Below are 16,164 nucleotides of genomic sequence, written 5' to 3'. Positions count from 1 at the left end.
GCACCGTTCCAGGTTTTTTCCCACATACCACGTGCAAGTACAAACACACACTTCTATGAATTGTGTACTGGATATTCTATAGACTGTTTTGCACCTTATTTTATCACTTAAAGTATGTCTTGAGTATCTTTTCACATATATACACATATGTATATATATATATGTATATGTATACATATATGTGACTCTTTTTATTAAAAACTGGACATGCCTTGTTTTACCTATTATTTTGTTCTATAAAATAATGTCTGTGCTTTCCTATTACCCTCCATTTCAGGAAGTCTCCTTCAGATGCAGAAGAACTGGAGGAAAACCTCAATCTGAGCCTCAGCTAGGAAAATGGCTGACTAGGGCTGACCCCTTCTGAGCATATTCAAAGGGGAAACTCACCTATGGTTACAGAGGATGTGAGCCCCTGATTCAGTGTGTGTGTGTGTGTGTGTGTGTGTGTGTGTGTGTGTGAAATCTGGTTCTGACACAGATGAGCAAGTCAGAGCTCTGCACTCCAGGTTTCTCATTCGGAAGACAGGAGCTGGGGCGAGTTAGGCCTGATTGGTCCTGTCTCAGTCCAGATCTTACATGCTTTCTTTCTGTTTTCTGAGTTAACAGTTACATCGTAACAGAGTGTAATTCTTCTGAGATTAGTTATAATTGTGTCTTAGTGACAGACACTCAACATTTTAAGTGTGAACACTCACATCTATTTTTACCCAGAGTGAGCATATGCTTTAGCCCTTGAAAACATGGCTTGGAATGGCCCTTTTCATCACCAAGGTATGATAATGCTAACCACCCGAAAGAGAAAGGGACAGCCTGCTCCTCTTATAGCCACCTACAAAAGCTGCATGGGAAGACTTCACAGCTTAAAAACATTTTTTTTAATTTACTTATTTGAGAGAGAGAGAGAGATTGAGATCTGGTTCCACCCATCCATGATTCATTTGGTTGCTTCTTGTATGTGCCTCGACCGGGGATTGAACCTGAGAACTTGACACATTGGGTTGACACTCTGACCAACTGAGCTACTGACAAGGGCCTAACAACTTGTTACCACAACCCTCTAAATAAGATTCCAGTTAGATTCAACTGTCATTTGAGACCTGTAGTTAACTTTAGAATGTACACTATATAGACAATGCTTATTAAGAGATGTTCTTGTACTACATTTACTTTTAGAACAATAGATTAAAAATTAATAATAATTCTAGCAGCTAACATTAATGAGCACTTACTATGTGTCAGGTATTGTTCTAAGCACTTGAATAAAAGTTACTCACAGCAACCCTATAAAACAGCTTACAGATGGGAAGCTGTGACTTAGGATAAGTAGTTTGTCCAAAAGCACAGAGCTGCAACTTTTTGGTGCAGCTGGCAGGCAGATTCCTACCCAAGGGAAGAAAGCAAGGAGCTAACTGAATAGTTCCATAGTCATAAAATAACCAAAATTTTAGACTGAAGTTGGTGACAGACCTGGCCATATGCAGACAGTAAATGTTTGTGCTTCTCTCTTCTTATGATGATGCTATGAGGTGCCTTGACTTAAAACTGGTCCCCTGTTTCTCAGGCTCACTCATGGGGCTGTCTATTGTAGTCCTTTAAAAATATATACAAACAAAGCAATTCCTTATATCCTTTTTGCAGCTACAGATCATTCATGCTGACTTTTGCAAAGCTCCTGCCCTTGTAGACAAGCCCTGGAATCTGCAAGGTTGATGATTAGTTGAAGCAGTCTGGACTGCAGCCACAGGACATCGTGTAGCACAATCAAGCACTACTTCATCATGCCTGGTGACAGGAGTTTTCCCGCTACGTTTCCATCAGGAGCATGGAGCCAGGGGACAGCTCAGCAGCTAATTAGACAAGGCAACGTACAAGGCTAGTACATGCCAACTTCAATAGGCTGCAGCGGTGGATCTGTCAAACGAATCTGCCTTGTCGTCTGGGCTTTATACCCATTACTGTACCTGGTTGAACATTAACACTTGGAAATCTGCTGATTTTCTCCAATATCCTGGCCCATGCAGAGAGGAAGCTGAAAAACAACTGTATGTCTTTAAGGCTGTTCCATGCTTCATTATCCTGAAAAGCATCAATCTTCACCTCATTGTTAAAGAAGCATCTCAAGATGTGGAAATGTTGAGAGGACGGGTGGAAATGCAGTGTATGGACTTTTTAGTGTCTCTGCCACAATTTCCTTCCTTGCCTGTGATGTTTGTTTTGAAAAAGTCAGAGACTTAAAAAAATGAAAAATGTCTCTCTGTTAAGACAAAAGCCAAAAAATCACAAGTGTTTCCCTCCCTCTTGCTTCCATGTCTCCTAAAAGATTAAAGTTTAAAGAAAGTCTTAGATGTGTGTGTGTTTTTAAGAAATCATCAAACTATAAAGGCAGACACCCCCAAAAGTTTGTAAACAAGTATCTGGAATTTAAAGACAAGATCAAAAAATAGTTCAACATGCAGCAGCCACAGCAACAGCAAAAACAACAAAGCCAAATATTTTATATCAGGTTGAGATGCGCTCTTGCCCACTTAAACAATTAACCCTCTACAATATGCCAGTCTTAACGATGTCAATTATGTGTGTGTGTTTTCATCAGAAAATCTCAAGTTGTTGGGCCCTGGCCGTGGTACAAGAAGCAGCAGATATTGAAACTAGAAGGCGACTCAAGAGTAATCTCGTTTAATCCTATCACTTTACAGAGGAGAAAATGGAATCCCAGAGTGGACGTGCTCATTACCACTCTTTCCTGCTGGGTGGGGTCCCACTGCTTTTTCTACAACACCCTGCTGTCTGAGATTCTGAGATAGAACCTCTTTTCATAAATTGAGATACTTTGGGGGCCAAATCCACTCCAGAATCTTAAGGACTGGAAACAATGACTACAAAAAAACCGCTCCTGCCTTCCGATTAGAGTCTGCCTATAGGAAATAGCGAATTGTGTACTATCATTTCCCGACTGTGAGTAATTTCTGGGAAAAAAAAAGGTATATAGAAGCGTCATGAGGTGTTGTGTTCATTTGTACACTTCTCTTTTGCACTGTGGACCCTGGTCATCACAGACTAAGAAGCAACGTGATTAATAGGAAGCCCTGATTCTCTGCTAAGTGAACACAAATTAAAAAATAATAGCACAGTAGTTGCTTCATCTGGAGCTATGCAATATGCCATTGTATCATCGGAGAATAGAGACCAAAATTGATGAGTAGGATCATCAAAGGGTTGGTTTCCTTTTGCTCATTTTTAACTTGGTGAATAAATTCTGCAGTCACCTGACAGTATTGTTAGAATAGCGAACAGCTAACAACAGAAAACACATGGAAGGTGGCAACTGGAGACGTGAGTCCTAGTTCTGGTTTCCTGATTTTTGGCGTCTGACCTTTCTCAAACGTCTGATTTCTTCGGGCCCCCGTTTCTTTAAATGTAAGCTGAGTGAATTAAAGTAAACTGTGTCCAAGTGTATTTCCATGTGTAATGCCGAATGATACTCTGATTTTAACAGGTTCAGTATTATGGCTCTGAAATAGTTTTTGCTCTTCCTGTTTAACTGGTGTGTTCCATGTGTTTGGGGCTCAGCTCAGTGTGGACCAGTTGGCGCTACTTGGTCTCCTGTCCACAGATGTGAGTCCTCACAGGGACAGAGTTTTTTTTTAACTGAAAAGTGTTGTTCATGGCAGGAGATTGTGTACAGGTGAGGGCACGCCACTTGTCACAATTGAGAAAAGGCTCTCAAAATACATATCCTATTAAGTGTTAATCTCATTCAGGAAGTGTGGAGGTAAACGAGTACTATCTTTGCTGATTCCAGAGTTTTGTGCTGAGATTAGATTTTGCCAAAAACCTAGGTTTGAAGTGGAGGGCTGTGCAAGAAATTTGAAGGCTGAGTGGGTGAGGTGGAGATGCACAGGAAATAAAAGCTAAGGAGCCAATCTGACTATGATCTCAAGACCCGAAGGCAGAAGTTGCACACAAGTTTTCTGTTTTATTAATTTGTTTTTTAGCCCACACAATGTAACTTGGAACAGCATTTCTTAAAAAAACAAAAACAACAATAACAACAAAACCAGAGTAAGTTGCCAACACGGAAAAGTACAGATTCCTGGCTTCTTTTGAAACATCAGACAGTTTGGCAAAAGCCTGGGCCCTGAATTCCAGCGTGTCAGCAGTGGGCTGGAGGTAAGCGTCTACCACTTTTAGAGGGTATATCATGCTCCTGGTTTCCACTGTCTTGCTGCCAACACTGAGGTCTAGCGTCAGCTGCCATTCACCATTGCCTTGGAATAGGTTATTATTTTCATGTAGTAGTGTTAAGGTGGAAAAAAAAAGGAAATCTATTTCTTATATCCATGTCACCACTAAAAGTGAGAAAATAAAGCCAGATTGAGTAGGAAGTGTGTTTCTTACACCCGGTCTTCTTACACGTCAATGTTATGTGCCTTTCTCCTACAAATAACAGTTTTGGAGCCCTGTCCTAACTCCAGCTTTGTCCTTGATTTAATGGGTAAAGAAAAAAAAAAACCCCAGCTAAACTAGAGAAGCACAAAGTGTAAAATATTAGCCTAAATAGTATTCCCGCCTCATTACATGTTCCAGTTGACCATGATGCCCTAACCAGTTTGAAACAATCAGGGCTGGAATTCTGTGGTTCTTCTCTATTTTGTGGGTGGGCGCTGGGGAAGAAAGTGCAGAGAAGAGAGAGGAAAGACACTGATGTGGGAGTGGAGATTCTTCCCCGGGCCTCTTTTGCCTGGAAGCTAACTCACCGAGTATGCCAAGGAATGCCCTTGTGGTGAATTTGCCAGAGCGGCTACTGTCTACGAGTTAGCTTGCTCTAATTATTTGTGGTTCCCAGTTTAACCTGGAAATCTCTCCAGAGAAATACTTTGGGGTTTGAGGTTTGCTGTGTCAAATTCTGAGGGTATTGGGAAAACCTGGAAGGATTATGCAGTGCCCTTTATTTGCTGCTGCTTTATTTGTTGGATTAGATCCACAGTGGCTGGTCTGGAGTGGTTTTTCACTGCAGGAAGGAATACCTTAATGGTAAACCTAATTATATATCCAAGTCTTGAGCTATGTTTTTGTTCTTGCATGATCTCTTTACTCTTACCTTTTATGTTCCTCAATTCTTTAATTAATGAGATTATGCAAATTTCAAAGGAGCTACACAAATGTGGCACCATTAAAATGCTAGTATGGACATGAAACTGGATGATGAAGTTGGGAATAGAGACAAGTCATAGTACTTACATTCTAAGTGCAATTTTTATCTATTTTATTTTCAGCTGCTCATTTATTTTCTCAAGAGAAAACAAAATCTGGAGATATCAGGGGTGAAACTGTTAAGTGACTGTAGAAAGTGGCTTACATGGAAACGGTTTTTGTGTGCTCGCATGCTGGTAAGAGCTGGATGGAGTATTTAGGTAGGAAAAAGTCAAGCTCAAGACTCAGATAAGCATACCGACATTTCAGTGCTCAGCCAGTGCTTAGCCCTCTTTGGTTAGGAAACAACAAGAGAACCGTCTTTGTTTTCATGTTCCAGTTCATTACTGGCAGGACCTCAGCCAACAAGAAAATGCTGTCAGAACAGCTTCAGAATTCAGACCAAAAAAATCACGTCAGCTCTTATTTTAGACGAACTGGCTCAGCCATTTCTCCTTCAGAGAAGTGGGGTGGGTTTCCCCTGGTGAGAGTAGTTGAAAGGACTTGCTTCCACACGAAAGATGTGGTAAACATCTGGCAAAGTGAGGAAGATTTGGAACTATGTAGAAATCTTGGAAGAGACCAGGAGCCAGAGGCATAACTAACTAGATTCAGGGCCAGGGTCACTAGTTTAATGTCTGACTCCCCTGTTCATTTGACTTTGACCTTCGATGTGACTTGGTTATGTGTTTCCCCGCTGCTGAATTGGAGTGTTGAGGTGATGAGTCACATTTACCACTGGGACAATTCATTGTAAATAACTGAAAAGCACTTTGCAAGCACAGGCTTCTACAGGGACCCTATTACGCTAAAAAAGCTGGAAAAATTTTGGAAGTGTACACATTTCAAGGCAGCAGCAATAAACTATAGATTTTGCTACAAAGGGAAACATGTTCTTCCATAATTTCAGGATAACTGCAAACTTTTATTATTAAAGGCATTCCATGGAGGCATAAGGAGTGCAGAAGCACTGAGCAAGATAAAAAATATAAGACCTTTTCATTTATTGATTTACTCACTCTATATATACATATAGAGAGAGAAAGAGAGTTCTTTCTATGATCTATGTACTGGATTGAAAATAGTAATTATAGATTTTATTTATTTATTTTTAGAGGGAGGGGAAGGGAGGAAGAAAGGGAAGGAGAGAAACATCAATTGGTTTCCTCTCACACACCCCCAACTGGGGTCCTGGGCTACAACCCAGGCATGTGCCCTGACTGAGAATCAAACCTGCAACCTTTCAGTCTGTGGGAAGATGCCCAACCCAATGAACCATACCAGTCAGGGTGGAAATAGTAATCAAATACATACATTGCTTGCCCTTATGAATCTCACCATTTAGTTGAGGAGTCAAGAAAGGAAATGATATTCTAATGATATGGGCAAGTAACCTTGTGTGTCAGTTTTTATGTTTGAAAATGAAGGATCATACTCACTCCCAGAGTTCATTCTAGGATTAAAAGAGGATTTCATATAAAGTCCTTAGCACAGTGCCTGAGAACAGGGAGGCATTTGTGCTACTAGACAGTATCTTTATTGCAAGTATATATTTTTAAAGAAAATCTAGATCTTTGCATAATTAATCATTTGAGGAATTATTTTTTTAATTGTTATATACACAGATAGAGGTAGGTTTGTATAAAAAAAGAAGAATTAGACATTTTAATAGCCTCATGTGTATCAAACAATGATAGTCTCACACACAAAGCCTAAAAGGGCATCACAGCGGGCTTAAAAACAGAAACAGAAGAAAAGAGAGCTGAGTTCTAGTCTTGGCTGTGCTATAATTAATCAGTGAACTCTTGGAAGCTTCACAATTTCATGGCATCAGCTTGAAGAAGTGGCATTTCTGGAAAATGGACTGGTGGTTATACCTATATTTGTGGCCTATTCTAATTTTAAATTTAACGATTGTAATAAATAATTTTAACATTAGTACTCAACAAAATACAGTATTAGTGGTAATTTCATTTTTTTATTTATTTTATAGCTATCTTGGCTGTAAGTCCCTGCTGTTCAGGATTTTGAATATTTCTTGCCAATCTCTTCTAGCCTGCAAAGCTTCTTTTGAGAAATCAGTTGACAGTCTTATGGGAACTCCCCTTTGAGGTAAGTAACTGCTTTTCTCTTTATGCTTATAAGATTCTTTCTTCATCTTTAGCCTTTGGCATTTTATTATGATGTGTCTTAGAGTGGGCCTCTTTGCATCCATCTTGTTTGGGACTGTGCTTCCTGGACTTTCATGTCTATTTCCCTCACCAAATTAGGGAAGTTCTCTTTCATAATTTTTTCAAGTGGATTTTCTTTTTTTTAAATATATTTTTTATTTTATTGATTATGCCATTACATTTGTTCTATTTTCCTCCCTGCATTCCCCTCCACCCTGCACACTCCTCTCCCTCCATTCCCCCACCTTTAGTTCATGAACACGTGTCTCAAGTTCTTTATATTCTGTATTTCCCATACTATTCTTACTCTCCCCCCTATCTATTTTCTATCTACTGTCTATGCTACTTATTTTCTGTACCTTCTCCCCGCTTCTCCTCCTCCCATTCCTCTGTTGCTAACCTTCCATGTGATCTTCATTTCTATGGTTCACTCCTGATCTAGCTGTCCTCTTAATTTGCTTTTGTTTTAGGTGTGGTTGTTAATAACTGTGAGTTTGCTGTCCTTTCACTGTTCATCTTTTTTATCTTCTTTTTCTTAGGTAAGTCCCTTTAACATTTCATATAATAAGGGCTTGGTGATGATGAACTCCTTGAATTTGATCTTATCTGAGAAGCACTTTATCTGTCCTTCCATTCTAAATGAAAGCTTGCTGGATAGAGCAATCTTGGTTGTAGGTCTTTGGTTTTCATGACTTGGAATACTTCTTTCCAGCTCCTTCTTGCTTGTAAGGTGTCTTTTGAGAAATCTGCTGACAGTCTGATGGGAACTCCTTTGTAGGTGACTGTCCCCTTATCTCTTGCTGCTTCTAGAATTCTCCCCTTCATTTTAATCTTGGCTAATGTAATTATGATGTGCCTTGGTATGTTCTTTCTTGGATCCAACTTGTTTGGGACTCTCTGAGCTTCCTGGATTTCCTGGAAGTCTGTTTCCTTTGCCAGAATGGGGAAGTTCTCTTTTCTTTGCCAGAAAGAGGAAGTTCTCTTTTATTATTTGTTCAAATAAGGTTTCCACTCGTGACTGTTCCTCTTCCCCTTCTGGTACTCCTGTAATTCGGATGTTGGAGCGTTTAAAAATGTCCTGAAGGTTTCTAAGCCTCTCCTCATTTTTTTTGAATTCTTGTTTCTTCAATCTTTTCTGTTTGGTTATTTTTTCCTTCCTTTGGTCTGCTCCCTTGATCTGAGTCCCAGTTTCCTTTCCATTACTATTGGTTTCCTGTGCATTTCCATTCATTTCAACTAGTTTTGTTTTCATATGTTCCTCTAATTTGTGACTAAAATCAACCAGTTCTGTGAGCATCCTGATCACCAGTGTTTTGAACTGTGCATCTGATAGGTTGGCTATTTCTTGGTCACTTAGATTTATTGGCTCTGGGGCTCTGAGTTGTTCTTGAGCCATGTTTTGATCTGTTTGTACCTGTTACATATAAGGAGAGGTGCCTTAGATGTTCACCAGGGCAGTGTCACCCAGGTTGCTGGTTTGTGACACTGTATGTGGGGGCGGGGTCAGAGAGGGAGCAATGGTGGTCCTCTCCACTCCCTGGTCTGCCTCACCGCTCACCCCTGCCTGTTTATCTGAGCGCAAATGTGCTAGCCCGCTGCCCTGCGCCAGGGCCTAAGAGGTCTGTCTCAATGCACGTCTCTGCATTGGTTTATCTGCGTGCAAATGTGTGACCGCAGACAGCCAGCCACGTCTCACCTTCCCTGGGTCCACCCATAGCTACCCCGCACCTGGGATCAGTGCCCTCTGCTGCCTGCATGCCACCTGGGTCAGGGGATCTTTTTTGCACCACCCGCTCTGCTGCTGGCTCCGCCCCCTCACTGGTTTAGCTGAGCGGTTCGTAGTTTTCAGACTTTGTATTGTTCGATTTTCTGTGGTTTGGTTGCGTTTATTGTTGTTAGAACTTTATTGTTTTTAGATTTGGTTGTGTGAGGAAGCAAAGTGTTTCCACCTATGCCTCCATCTTGGCAGAAGTCGTCAAGTGGGTTTTCAATTTATTGTTCTTTCTTTCTCTCTCTCTCTCTCTGGCAGCCCTATGATGCAAATGTTGGAACACTTGAAATTGTTCCAGAGGCTGCTTATACTATCCTCATTTTTTTTAGTATTGTTTTCTTGTTCCGATTGGGTGTTTTTTGCTTCCTTATGTTCCAAATCATTGATTAATTCTCAGCTTCATCCACTTTACTGTTGTTTCCCTGTAAATTGTTCTTTATTTCAATTAGTATATCCTTCATCTCTGACTGGATCTGTTTTATGCTGTTGAGGTCCTCACTAAGTTTCTTGAACATCCTAATAACTAGTGTTTTGAACTCTGCATTTGATAGATTGCTTATCTCTATTTTATTTATCTCTTTTTCTGGAGTTTTGATCTATTATTTCATTTGGGCCATGTTTCTTTGTCTCCTCCTTTTGGCAGCCTCCCTGTGTTTGTTTCTATGAAGTAGTTAGAGTTTCTATGACTCCCTGTCTTGGTAGCATGGCTTAATGTAGTAGGTGTCCTGAAGGGTCTAGTGGTACAGCCTCCCCTATCAACCAAGCTGAGTACTTAAAATGTGCCCTTCATGTCAGCTGAGTACACTCTCCTTTTATAGTTGAGTCTCGATTACTGTTGGCAGGTCAATGGGAGAGATTTACCTAGGCTAGTCAGTTGCAAGGACTGGCTGTGGCCACTGACCACCACCCTCCACCCTCCATGGAGAATCAGCTGTGCAGAGGCAGGATGGTGGTGCTCCGTAGTGGTCTATAGCTGTTCACTGGGTGCCCATGTTCTGGGATTTCCTGGTTTGTGCAAGCCAAGGTCAGTCCTCATCTATGTTCTGCCCAGAACCAGTCTTCATGAGCTATAAAGCAAAATGAAATGTCTGGTATTTGTGCTGGATTTGGAGATTCTCAGGCAAAGCCAAGCTGTGAATCTAGGCTCCCTGTAGCTTGTGTCTGGCCTGGATCCACTTAGCAAAAGGGACTGGGACCTTATGGAGGCTGGCTGTTGCTTGTTTGATATGATTTAGGAATTTGTGAAGCATGATCCAAGACCAGCCATTGATATGGAAAAGCTACTCTTAACAGCTTGGGTGTGCTGGTAAATTGGGTGGGAGAGAGTCTCAAGGGATCTCCAGGGTGGGGCAAACAGTGTTAGGTTGATGGAGTCTCAGATATGGCACCTGCCTGCCAGCTATGTGATTCTGTGAGGGGAGGGCTCAGAAGAGGGACAATGGCTTCTGCCCACCTTATGTCTGGGAGAAAACTGTCCCCTAGGTCTTGCCTTGATGGCAGGCATTTCCATTCCTCCCTGTGTGCCACTGGTGCCTTTGAAGCTGCTACCCCGGTGCTGGAGCACAGAGGGAGTGAATTGGAGTAAGTCTGTGTGTAGGTTCTTCCAGGGGAACTGCTTGGGACTCCAGAAGTTTCTTCCATTGATTCAATCCCTGCTGGTTTTTGTATCCAGAAGTTATGGGGACTTATATTCCTGATACTGGAACCCTGGGCTGAGGAGTCTGTTTGGGGGATGGGACTCCTTGCTCCCAATAGATCCCCCCCACATATGGATGTGGGGCCAGCCTGTTCCATATCTCCGCCCTCTCTACCAGTCTGAATGGATGTGGTTTCTTTAATTCTGTAGTTGTCAGACTTCCATGCAACTCAGTTTCCGATGGTTCTGAATGATGGTTATCCTATATTTTAGTTGTAATTTTGATGTGATTGTGGTTTCTTGCAGCGACTAGAAGTCGCTAATTTCTTTTAGGTGGGGATTAAGACATGGTGCTATGCTAATTAACAAAATTTATATATATAGGAGAGAGTAGTAGTAAAAATTAGGTAAAATATTCTAGATCAGACCTATTCCTTGATAAAAAGTTTAATATATTTCTATAATACATAATCAGTGTTGCAGATTACCACAGATAGTGTTACTTACAAAAATTGGTAAGCAAATCAGACTGCTGATTAAGAATATGTCTAAGCATAGTGGTAAAGTATACATAGAATCCTTTAGTAGCTGAAAACCAACCTTTTTAAAAAAAATGTGGCCCCATGCACTCCTTGGATAAAAAGACTAGTGTTTATCACAGTGCAGTTCCTAGACCAGCAGCATCAGCATCACTTGGGAACTTGTTAGAAAATGAAAATTATCAGGTTACACACTGGACCTATTAAATGAGAAACTCTGAGTGGGGCCCAGCAATCTGTTTAACAAATCCTCCAAGTGATTCTGATGCATGCTCAAGTTTGAGACCCACTGAGGACACTTTCTTTCCAGGTAAGTGGTAAAAAATGAGTAAAGAGTAGTAAGAGAAAAATAAGTTAGAGATTAATTCATTCATGTATTTATTATCCATCTACTATGTGTAAAGTACTCTGTTTGATTCTGTAGAGTGATATTAATATAGTCTGTGAAATAAAATGAGACAATGTCATGGTCGATACACAGGAGCCTAGTGGGAAAAAAAGGGTTGTCAAAGTTAAAACCGGAAAGACACTGTCCCTCTTCCTCCTGCAACAGTGATGAAACCCTGCACAGGTCGTGTCCAGTCTTCGGATCACAGTTTCTGCTGCTGAACCAGACTCAAGAATTCTTATCCAGGAATTAGAAGGTGGTGGGCATTTCAGAATTATCCAGAATGTTTTGTTCAAAACAAGAAAGATTCTACCTTAGCTTGTTTTTAAAAAAAATTTAATCTTTATTGTATTTTTTCCATTACCATTTAGTCCTCTTATATCCACTCTCCCCAGCAATCAACACACTGTTGTCTGAAAAGCAAACTGGTTGGAAAATTGTGGGTGTAGAGTTTTAAAAGTTAGGTGCAGTGATCTAGGGAATGAGACCATTTATAGACTGAACACAAACCTCATAGTTCTCAACAACAGGGAAATAGCTTCTCAGGAACTTTGGCTTGATGATTAATATGAATGAGATCTGAATACACATACTACTTTTCTTGCAAGGATCTGATCTCCATTGTCTCTTTTGCTCTCTTGGCCTCTCCGTGAGATAGGCGTGGGTGGGTGTTATTTCCCCATCTCCCTCTTAAACAAGAGCACCAGGAAAACCAGTGTCTTTGATTGTAGCAAGCTCAATGAGTCAACAAATACTTAAGAATCTGACATTGTTTGCTGGCATCCTTTTTTGAGGTATGTGTAGGGATGTCCCTTCATTTGGTCCAAGAAAACCCAATGAATTAAGGGGAAATTGAGCTTCAATAGCTTGTCTAATATGACTGCAAGGGGCAGTATGGACACAGGCTTACACACTTTTTCTCTCAGTTTATCACCATGACTCATTCTTGCTTTTCAAGGCAGCTCAGCCTGCCACCTGCTAGTGACAGGCTGTGAGGTTGGCGTGTGGTAAGGAAGCCCTTGGTCAACCAGGAAAGTTGGTTAAATCAACTTATTAACTGAAGTTCAATCAGAAGAAAAGTTTCAACCCTGCTGCTTATGTAAGTAAATAAAAAGCTCTGAGAACAACAAAGAGTGCAAGTGGTTTCAGAACAGGGGGTAGGAGAGCTTCTCTCCAGCCCTGCCTCTGCCCTTCAGTGACGTTAGGATGTTTGAACGCATCGCCTGGACTCTTTTGGTCCCAACTTTCTCATCTGCGAAGTGAGAGGGTCGTTCCTCTGAGTATACTTTTGAGGTCCTGTACACTCTCTGTGATGGCCAGGGACATTGCCATCCCTACATTAGTTTGTATCCAGGCCAGCGGCAATATATAGAGAAAGCGAAAGAGAATGGGTCAATGTGTTCTGGAAATAGCAGAGAACCTTTGTTACCTTTTGGGGGAAAAATTGGTACCAGCTTGTTTTAATATATTTTCCATGGTATGTCTATATCCATATCCATGTCCATATCCATGTCCATATCCATATCCATATCCATATCCATATCCATATCTAATCTATATCTATACCTATATCTATACCTATATCTATATCTATATCTATATCTATATCCATATCTATATCTATATCAGTATATTTGGTATAGGTTCACTTGGGTATATTTGCAAATAAATACATATTTAATACATTTGTAAGACTAGTTATCTTGGGGTAGGCAGACAACAGGTGGCTTTAATTTTACTCTTTATGGTATATTTGCTATAACGACAGGATGAACATATATTGCTTATACAAGAAAAATAGTTATAAAAAAATGAGCACTGAAAATAGAATCAGAGAAGTTAAAAGCTGGGAAAGTTCATAGGTCTGGTCCAGGGGCGTCCAACCTGTGGCCACGGCTGCCTGTGTCCCAGGATGGCTGTGAATGCAGCCTGACGCAAAATCGTAAATTTATTTAAAACATTATAACATTTTGTTGTGATTATGTGTCATAATGTAGGTAATGTGCGGCCCCAAATAACTCTTCTTCCAGTGTGGCCCCAAGATGCCAAAAGGTCGGACACCCTTGGTTCGATCCGCTCATTTTCTGACTGAAAAACCGAGGACCAAGCGATTTGCCCAAACTCTCTGACTTTGTAAGTGGGTCTTGGGGCTGCCAACAAAGTTTCTAGCTTCTTAGCCCAGCATTTCTTTTACTGTAGCACACTTTCATTGTGTTTTCCCACTTCCTTCTCAAAAAAGAGACAAAACAGCACGTATAATAGGGCATCTCTGTGATTCCGATTTTGTGACTCAAGCCCTGGTAAGTTCCATGGTTTAGCAGCACTGACGCTATGCCCTCTGGGGATGAGGGCAGGGGCTTCCACACAGACTGTGACCACAGTTCATTTGCTGTGCAGTGTGGCCAGGGTTGCTGCTGCACAGTGTGTCTCTGCTCCACCGTGTGCACAGTAGGAGTTCGTAATGTGGAATAGCCTTGTGATCATAATAGAGATCATTACTGATAAGTTTAAGAGGCTCAGGAGGGCAGAGGAGCAAGGAGAAAAGATACACGGGAGCCGAGGAGGAGAAAAGAGTATCACCCTTGGTTTGGTCCTCCCGGGCTGTTAGCGCACAGAATGATCATGCGTAGTTAGCAGTGCCGTGTGTGAAAACTCGACATCCTCTTTATATTGGCCTCATTAATTGTCCCACCCTTGATTCTGGTGGTTTCAGAATAAAGAGAGACTATTTTTGTCACTGATTTATATAAACCATCCAATGGTGTTGTTACCCCAAACAAGACTTCCTTCTAGATAATGAATGGCAAGTGAAGGTTCTACAGAATGATGCACGTTTGCAAGTGGATATGATGGCAACTGTCTTTCCATGGAAACCAAGTTAGCCGAATACTTGTGGCTTATATTGTGAACAAGGTGACTAAAAAACAAGTCTACTTTTCCCTAATCTTCATGTGTAATTTTTACAAATACATATTTCTCGTGCTTTACATCTGCATGGAAAAATTGCCTCCTACACAAGCCCCACCTTCCAGCCAGGTTCAAACCTCTCCGTACCAATGTTATCATTATACTTGGGATTCCAGCTGCCTTTGGTTATGAGGATTTCATGCAAATATGAACCAAAGGGAGCAAAACATAAAAACATTGCCATTTTTTCCTTCCCAGTTTCCCCTAGTTAAATAACAGTTTATTCTGCAGGTTTTCAAATCACTCCCACAAAATTGGCAACCCAATGCAATAGTCACATTCATGCTAATCCACTCAGAAGTAAACACACTGTGGTAAAAACTGACATTTGCAAAGACCGTAGCTCCCCAATGACTGAAGCATTAACTGGAGATATAATGAGAGAAGGCCACGTGTGATTCAGCACGGAGGGAAGCAGCCTTTTCATTCTGTATCTTATCCTCAAGTGGAAACTTTCTATACATTTAAGAACTTAGAAGGGAAGTGTGGCTCACTTTGACTGTTACATTAAATAAAAATGTTGCACCATATTTTCTCCATTTCCACCTATGAACTGTCAAAGTGCTCCTAGGAGTTGCTGGCTTCAGGATTTTTCTGGATTTAGCTAATACTAGGATGTGCTGAAGCCCTTATAGGAGTGTTTGTGCAATGAAACCACAATCCATTGCGTTCGATATTTGTTGGGTGTTCATGGAAAGAAAAGGGAGTTCAGTCTGCTTAGCCTTTCTTGGGTCCTGGAATGGGAGTCAGCAAACTTAGAATTGAGTCTCAGATTTATCCTGTGACTAATAATGGCACTAGGAAGAACCAATTCAGCACAGTAAAAATTACTGGAGTTTTCAATGTGCATTTCCACTTTCCAGCAATCCTGTGAAGCAGAGAGGGCACTGGTTAGTCATTCCCATTTTAGAGATGAGGAACCAAGGCTCACAAACACTGGCAGTTGCATGTTATCTCATAGCAGCCACTTTCCTCATGGAGCAAACAAGCACAGGCAGAGGTCCAGAGAAGGTAGGTGCTTCACCTGGCATTGCACAGCAAGTTTGCTGCTGGAAAGAGCATAATTAGTCTGGAATTTCCAGCCCATTACTCAGGTCACTGGACCATGCTGTCTCAGTGTGTCCAGCCTGGCCTGGGAGGTGAGCCACGTCACATTTCGTCCCCTAGGCCAGGAAACTGTTTCGGTGCCCCGACTGGGTCAAAGTGAGCACAATGACCATAGACAGGTAGTAGGGAGAGGAAATAAAAATGCTAATGATGTTCTTCACAGTTCCAAAAGCATCTCTAGTCCCTATAAATGGCTGGCTTGGATAGACTACTCTGTAGCTGTAATAAATAAAGACTTGCCACCACTTTAATCTCTGATCCCAGTCCACCCACAGGCTTCAGGCTAATGCCTGACCGAGCAGACAGCCTCACAGATTTCAGTCTGCGTCTGATCAGGAGAAGAAGAACGTTCCGGAGGCGTGGGCCCTCCTGGAGGAGGCTTAGCCTGC

General features: G+C 41.3%; 1 long non-coding RNA gene across 1 annotated transcript; it reads left to right on the top strand.

Moving 5' to 3' along the window:
* Positions 1-4,112: 4,112 nt before the first annotated feature.
* Positions 4,113-7,291, top strand: LOC128627194 (uncharacterized). The gene is made up of 3 exons (XR_008391354.1): positions 4,113-4,173; positions 5,280-5,393; positions 7,190-7,291. It is a non-coding gene; the product is annotated as an uncharacterized LOC128627194 (long non-coding RNA).
* The last annotated feature ends 8,873 nt before the right edge of the window (positions 7,292-16,164 follow it).

The sequence above is a fragment of the Artibeus jamaicensis genome, unplaced genomic scaffold (assembly GCF_021234435.1).
Source record: "Artibeus jamaicensis isolate MK-2021 breed Jamaican fruit bat unplaced genomic scaffold, CSHL_Jam_final contig_332, whole genome shotgun sequence".
Lineage (NCBI taxonomy): Eukaryota > Metazoa > Chordata > Mammalia > Chiroptera > Phyllostomidae > Artibeus > Artibeus jamaicensis.
Note: the sequence above shows the minus strand (reverse complement) of the source record. Positions and strands in the feature narration are given on the sequence as shown.